Source organism: Coffea arabica, chromosome 3c (genome assembly GCF_036785885.1).
Source record: "Coffea arabica cultivar ET-39 chromosome 3c, Coffea Arabica ET-39 HiFi, whole genome shotgun sequence".
In the NCBI taxonomy this organism is placed as follows: Eukaryota; Viridiplantae; Streptophyta; class Magnoliopsida; order Gentianales; family Rubiaceae; genus Coffea; species Coffea arabica.
Window position 1 is genome coordinate 25,291,653 of NC_092314.1, and position 7,754 is coordinate 25,299,406.

Sequence of the window (7,754 nt, forward strand, 5' to 3'; positions counted from 1 at the left end):
CTTTTAGAATTATTGGATTTTTGACTTTGATCAAGACTAGTTTTAGTCTTAGACCAAGACATTTCATTCCTTTTCTTACCTCTTGGCCGACAATGGAGTGGAAAAATCAGCCATAATCTTCTTATCTTGACCAAGAGCTCCCTAGACCAGTCTTCAACCGAGAGAAAGTGAGGGATAATTTGCTCATTGCATGACTAGCCACAATTTTTGACCAAGTCCAAGTACCATGCACAAGTTGACCAAGTCCAATTTATTCCCTCTTGTTTCTTTTCTTTAGTTCAACCGAGAGGGAGAAGCTTTCATTCTTTCTTCCTCACAAACAGCCGAGAGAGAGAGCTAGAAAGAAACCCATTTACTTCTCCTCCTTTGCTTTCTAAAAAAAAAAAAAAAAAAAACCCGATGGAAAACCACAAGATTTAACCGTGGAGCTTTCTTCATTTTTCAACCATTAACATCAGTCATGAAACAAGAAAAATTAGCCATAGTCTTCCTCTGGTTTTGCTCCACTTCAGCGGAGAGAGAGAAGAGAGTTGAGAGGAAGAAAACTCCATCTTCTTCTTCCTGTCATCAATCGAGAACCAAGGCTGATTCAGCCATAGATATTTCACAAAATTCCCCTATTTCTTCAAGTTTAAACCGTAAGTGAGAGAAAGTCAAGAGAGTAGAAAGGATCCAGCTATGTTGGAGGGGAGAAAACAGAGGAAAGCTGGTGCATATCACCCTTGAGGTATCGAAGGAGAAGCAAGTGAGCCATCTGCATTTTTTTTTTCAGCTTTGATTTGTGAGGAAAAAGGGAGGTAACAATTGCTATAAAACCCCTCATTTTTCTATTACTCTTGAGTATTCTAGTTGTATGTTAAATTTAAGCCAAAAGGTGGGAGTTTAGTGGAAGAAAAATATACTTTTCTAAGTTATAGGTTGCTGGAATTTTAATTTAGTGACATATGCTGATAGTTTTGATTTGCAGCTTTGTATTTGGAACTTTGATGGGTTTCCTTGCTAAGAACTTAGGTCATATGATTCATCCTATGTTAAAAATGATATATGGTGTATTTGCCATGAAAAAGAGTGAGAAATTAGTGGCTTGGATGAAAGAAATTTTGAAGGAACCTGGTGGAAAAAAAATCTGTGGGCTCGATTGCATAAAGTTGAATATATCAGTTTTACTTTAAATTTGGAGTGAAGTTTGCTAAGATTTCATGTTTTATATCATGACAACCGTGTATATAGAAGTTAGTATGTGTATATGGTTGAATCATAGTTGTATGTTCATTGATTTGGCTGAAAATTTGTCTAAGAGAGCTTGAGAAAAATTGGAGGAACTTTGCTCCATCCTTGTCACAGCTTGCTGTCTTGTCCGTTTGAGGAGTTTCCACTAGGAAGTCACACTCTAACTGTTATATTTCTTGTTTTGTATGATATATAGCATGTTGGTTTTGATCTTGGTTGCAAATTGCTGGTTTAGAGGTGAGATTTGCAGAGATAAAGTTGAAATAACTCTTGTGAAAGCTGGAAATTCGGGTAACAGTTACCTCTGGACAGTTTTAGTAAACGGATCATAACTTAGTGTAGAAAAATCGAAATTGAGTGCCGTCAATTGCGTTTGAAACTAGACTCATAGATCTTTCTAACGGTATAAAATTGGAGTTGTGGCTCATTTTACATATGCACCAGAAAATCGCCCAAGTTGACTGAAAAATGCGCCCTGTACAAATAAAAACTGGGATGTTGTAGTAAATTGTGCCTCAATTTGGACTAATTTATGAACCGAATCTCCTTGAGGTGTTTTTTTAAGATTGTTAGTACTTCAAGTCTAGTTTTAAATGAGCCAAGTTGTATAAGTTTTTGACATTTATAACTCAAGTTATGATTTTTCCAAAGAAATAATGCTTGCTGGAATTTCAGCCTTGATTGCTAAATTTTCAAGATGATTTTAAGCTCAATTTGCTCAAAATACCATATAAGACTTTAAACTACAAGTATGTGTTGGAAATGAACCAAAACCATGGACCTTAAGTGGTTTAGACTCCATTTATCTCACTGTTTTCATAGCTGGAATTCTACTCAAGGCTGACCGAAAGAGATAGTGATTTTGTTTAGCTTTACAATTGGCTTTGTTTGGTGAAATCATCTTGTTAATGTCTTAAACATATGATTAGACATTAATTTTGGTATGAGTAGTGAATTGAAGTAGAAAATGAAGGTTGAGAGGTGAAAACTTCACTTTCACATGTTTCATGTCCCAAGCGATAAATTTCTAGTTTTAGTTGAGGAAAATGAGTGTTAATATGTTAATATCATGTTTAATATAAATGTTAGCCATGTCATGTGATTTTTCTAACTTGTACATGTTCTATTAGTTTGCATCTGGAAATTTCAGCTTGTAGAGTTGAACTTTTGCTTGATGGCCAGCCTTGGTATGGAGACATGTGAGTTGAATACTTGTCCATTTTTGGTGGCTTTATGGTCTGAAACTAATAGCTTGTATAGCCTATCATTTGTGGTCTTGATTTGGATGGTTTAGCCATGAAATTTTGTATTGAATTTGGAGAGGAAATATAGCATAAAATAGGGGTTATGCTGTCCAAATTTTGGGGCAGCTTACTACCTTGATTTTGGACTGATTTGGTGATGTACTTGCCTAATATGCTTAGTGAACCTTTAAGCTTTGCTTATGTATTGCATTTTGGTTGAAATGGAAGGGTTTCATTGGGATTTTCTTCCAAATTGCTGGCTAAAATTGTGCTTGTTTGTCAATGGAGAGTGCAGCCTATTACATTGTTGTTTTTCTAACCTTTTAGTAATTGGTTTTGGCCAAAACTTGTTCCAAACTTTGGAGGAGCCGTTTGTGCATGAATTTGAGTAAAAACTATGAAAATTGGGAGGTGAAAACCTCATGATTGTACTTGTTTCATGGCTGCGAAAAAAATTCTGATTTGAAGCGCAATTTTACACCTTGCTACCTTTTAGCCTCAACGTCTTTAGTTTGAAAGTCTTTTGGACACAACCTCGCTTACTTGACTTGAGAAAACCTTGTTCTTTCATTGGTTCGCCGCTGGTAAATTTCCCGCCATGAAGCGAATAGGGAACTTGTTGGTTATTCATGTTTCTTGAGTCCAAAATGCTCTTATACGCTTCAAAACCCTACTTGAGTTTTTGCCCTAGAATATACTTAAATTTTTCCTTGATTTGCATTCTAAATATGGCTGTGTCTGTTGGGTTTTGAAAAAATTTAACTTGGAGAGGTATATGACTCATAGCCGAGTCTAAATTATGAATTCTGTTCACTTGGTTATTCTTAGGGCTTGTCTGATCAAAGGGGCAATCCAGGAGGAAACTTTTGACGCTATTTTTGCTTGAACTAGTGAGTGTTCCAACTGCAAGTTACATGATACTTGTTGTGCAAATATGACCTGTATATGACTTGTTACTTGAATTGACTTGTTATTACATAGGTGAGTGTATAGTTTATCACACTCGACCTAACTTGACTGAATTCCTGTTTACTACTATAAGTGAATTGTTTACAAGTGAACTGAGATTCATGCGCATGAGTTGAATGTAACGGCCTGGATCCTAAACCCCATAGGCTAGTTAATCGAGTCGAGCCGGCAAGGGTCTGGTCGATTAGATACCGAACCCTGGGTCTACTGTTTTGTCGAATGGAGTGTTATCTCCTCGACTAATTGGTATACTCGAGTATTACCACCACTGTTTATGTTTGGAGTTCGGGCCCGGTAGGGGGTTGATTGGTGGATGGAGGTTGGAGTTAAGTGGTGATCTACTGGACTTGTTATGATTCCATGGTTGACGGAGTGTCAACAGATTCTGAACAAGTTGTCACGGACTGTTCCCGAGAACAGACTGTATCCTTTTATATGCATGTGTTATCGGCTGTACATAGTTAAATGAGTTGTCTGGATGTTATGTTCTTTATGGAAAATGTGATCATGCTATCATGTGAATGCTAAAATGCCTAATTGCTTCTTGTTCTCTTGGAACCTCACTGAGCTTTTAGCTCATCCCTTCATTTGTTTTCCTTAACAGGGTACTGGGATGACAAGGACAAGAATAGTGCTAGTTGTAATAGGAAATCTTAATCTTGTATTTGGACGGCACTGTATTATGATATTAGTTTACAAGTTCTTATCTTTTGGTCTGTATTTTGGTTTGTATATTCAGATGATTGGTAGCATATAGATATTAGATTGAAGAGTTTTAGCATTATTGATTTGCTATCCAAAGTATAAGGAATTCAAAAGTTGTAGTTCTTATATTAAGTTGGAGAAGTGATTGAACTACTTGCATTTCATTTCGCTTAGTTGTATTGTGAGAACCCGTAAAAACCCTAATATTTTCCTAGGGTTTATTTCCCCTTTAATTGCGTAATTTTTTGCATTTTCTGGCTTAAAAATATTTTCTTAGTGGATTTTATGAGCAATTATAGTTTTAAGATGATTTTTCTAGTATTGGAGAGTTTTTAGAAAATTAAGGATAAATAGTGGACGTGGGACCCACTAGTGCGATAAGTTCGGAAAAATTCGGCCAATAAGGTTAAGTTTCGGATACTGTGTAAAATTTATCGGGTGTTAAGTGATAAGTAGTGTGTGTGAAGTGATTGATGTGAGAGAGAAAAGAATGATAAGATTGCATTTAATAGAGTGACACATGTCACTTTCTTATTGGTTGAACTTTTAAGAATTACTATTCATTGTCTTGACTTATTTGACCAAGGGATTAAAAATCCAAAATTCACCAAAAAATCACCATTTTTCTCTCTTGTTTGGCCGGCTCTCTCTCTCACTCTTGCAAGAAGGAAAACTTCTCCAATCTTCAAGTTTCTACTAGCAAATCATCTCAATCAAGGCCATAAACAAGATTTCACTCCATAAAAACTTTCCTTCTAGTGCTAGCAAGTTGTTTGGTGAACTTTGTTTGAAGGACTAAGGTGCTCCACATCTTCCTCTCTCTTGTTTCTTGGTAAGTGAAGCTTGAAACACCCTACTACCTTTAATGATGGTTATATGATGCTTAGAAGTGGCATGAGTGTGTGAAAATGTGATTTATTTCTTGATTTGAAGAGTTTTGGTGAAGTTTTTATTTTATTGGGATTTTTTCTGGTTTAATATGATCTTGATGTTGGGGGCTTGTATGATGATTTGCAATGGACTAAAATGGCTCTAGTGGATGTGAAATGTGGTTAAATACAATCAATTTTGGATTTGGTGTGAAATTTGAAAAGTTAGGGTTCTTAAATCCCAATTCTGTCCGGTTTTAGATCACTGGGTTAGAGGCCGAATTAGACTTTACTCAAAACATGAAAGTTGTAGGTATTGATGTGATGGAGATGCCTGTAAAATTTTAGGTCATTTGGATTAATGTAGAATGAGTTATGACGAAATTACTGTAGCTGTTCTGCTTTGGACAGAATGCGAAAACTGCGATAGTAATTGGCCATTTTGACTGGAATTGGTTTGGATTTTGGAGTTGGTGTCTTCTGATGAAATGTAGCCGAGTGTCTTAGCTAACATATGCCTTTGGAATTTCGGCATTTGGACTTGTATGGACTGAGATATACCGATTACAGGTTTTTGTGTTTTGCGAACCTGTTTTAGGAATTCTGGGTTAGTATTTGGCATATTTGACCTAGTTGTGTTACGAACTGGATTGAGTGGTCTTCTACATTATTGTAGCCCTGTTTCATAGCTTCGAAATGGTGGGTCTTACACCCCCATCCGATAACCGTAGAGAATTTGACGCCATTACCGCATAATGAGTGTAAAACAGTTTTCTATTTGGGGGCCAAGACTAAGGCCATTTTCTAATTTCTGGTTTGCTATTATGCTCATTTATGTATATGAAACCCTATTGGGGTTGTGTTTAGCGTTGCTATATGACTCGTTATCGAGTCTCATTGTACGTGTTATATGTTCTAGGGCTTGAAGGTAGTGCACGACGGCTTGGTGATCGTGGTACATGAAATACCACTTACTTGCTTGGTGAGTATACCACTCACTAAATTGTTACTATGTGGCTTTGTTAAATGTTATGTGATGCCTTGATGGCTTACTTGCATATTGGAATTGTTTAAGGTGAGGGTGTACTTGACCGCCCTCACCTCTTTTGGATATTGTCATTGATTGGCTACCGTTTTATTGCATTACTGAACTTGATATATTGGTTGGTGAATTCCATTTCATGGAAACTGAATTGATGTCGTTTGGACGATGTCCAACGGCCGTACTGTATTACTGAGCTCAACCCCGTTTGGTAGTCAATTGGATCGAGCCGGCGAGGGCTTGGTCGTGAAGATTGAATTGCCACGGGGACTGTACTGGGGAACCTTGTGGTAATGAGACCCTTGGTTCCGGTAAACTCGAGTATTACCAAAATATTACTGAATGGAGTGCGGGCCCGATTGGGGTATGTTGGGTGGAAGGAATGGAAGTAAAGTGAGGTCTACGGTTTGATACTTTTGACATTGACGGAGGGTCAATGAGGTTGGATCAAGATTACAAGCGTGGAATTGGGCTCTTGAGAGCCGACCGTATCCTTTTACCGTTTTGCTTCATTGCTTATTTGTGCACTTTAAATGAAAGTTCATTCTTATATGACTTTGATTGCTTATTGGGTGGTATACCACTGGGCTTTAGCTCATTCCGTGTTATTTGTTTTCCTTACAGGGTGATAATTACTTTTGAGAACGGATTGGATAGTCAATTTCCGAATTGAGCATGTAAATGTCTTTTGTATTGCTCTTGAAGTGAAACCCTAATGTATAACGGGTTCATTTCCTTTTGATAGGCAAATCGAATGTGTACTTCCTTAATGAATGGTTTTGGCTTGCCGTTGTGGCTTGTAAATGGCTAATGTTATGTTGCATATGTATTTCGATGCTTGGTTGGGTTTCGGACGGGTCGGTTACTATTCATAGCCGACTCTGGAGTTCGTTTCTTTTATTTTGGGATATTTTGCCCTTTTGCCTTGTTGCGCGCGTTATAAGTTTCAAACGTGATAGATCGCTTTATACTGCACCGTTAGTCCTGGCGAGAGCTGGGCAGGCAGTCCGCTAACCTCTTTGGTTCGCCTTAGGGGAAGGTGGGGCTGTCACATGTATACATAAGTATGGAGTTTTTTGTGAAGTTGGATGGCTTGTAATATCTATTGGGGAGTTTCGTTCTTACTTTGGAGTTAATGTTATCTCTGAAATTAATGTTAGTGAATGAGTCCTGGCGAGAGCTAGGCAGGCAGTCCGCCAAACCCTTTGGTTAGCCTTAGGGGCAGGTGGGGCTGTCACAAGTTCCGTATTCACTTCATGGCGGGAAATTTTCCAGTGGCGAACCAATGAAAGAAACAAGGTTTTATCAAGTCAAGTCAGCGAGGTTGTGTCCAAAAGACTTTCAAACTAAAGACGTTGAGGCTAAAAGGTAGCAAGGTGCAAAACAGCCCTCCTAATCAGAATTTTTCGCAGCCATGAAACAAGTACAATCATGAGGTTTTCACCTCCCAATCTTCATAGTTTTCATTCAAATTCACGCACAAAAGGCTCCAAAGTTTGGAACAAGTTTTGGCCAAAACCAATTACTAAAAGGTTAGAAAAACAACAATGTAATAGGCTGCACTCTCCATCGACAAACAAGCACAATTTCAGCCAGCAATTTGGAAGAAAATCACAATGAAACCCTTCCATTTCAACCAAAATGCAATACATAAGCAAAGCTTAAAGGTTCACTAAGCATATTAGGCAAGTACAT

General features: G+C 37.7%; 1 long non-coding RNA gene across 1 annotated transcript; it reads left to right on the forward strand.

The window, feature by feature from the left end:
• The first annotated feature begins 323 nt into the window (after window positions 1–323).
• Window positions 324–6,908, forward strand: LOC113734880 (uncharacterized). The gene is made up of 5 exons (XR_011841644.1): window positions 324–797; window positions 2,361–2,429; window positions 3,303–3,364; window positions 4,048–5,999; window positions 6,684–6,908. It is a non-coding gene; the product is annotated as an uncharacterized lncRNA (long non-coding RNA).
• The last annotated feature ends 846 nt before the right edge of the window (window positions 6,909–7,754 follow it).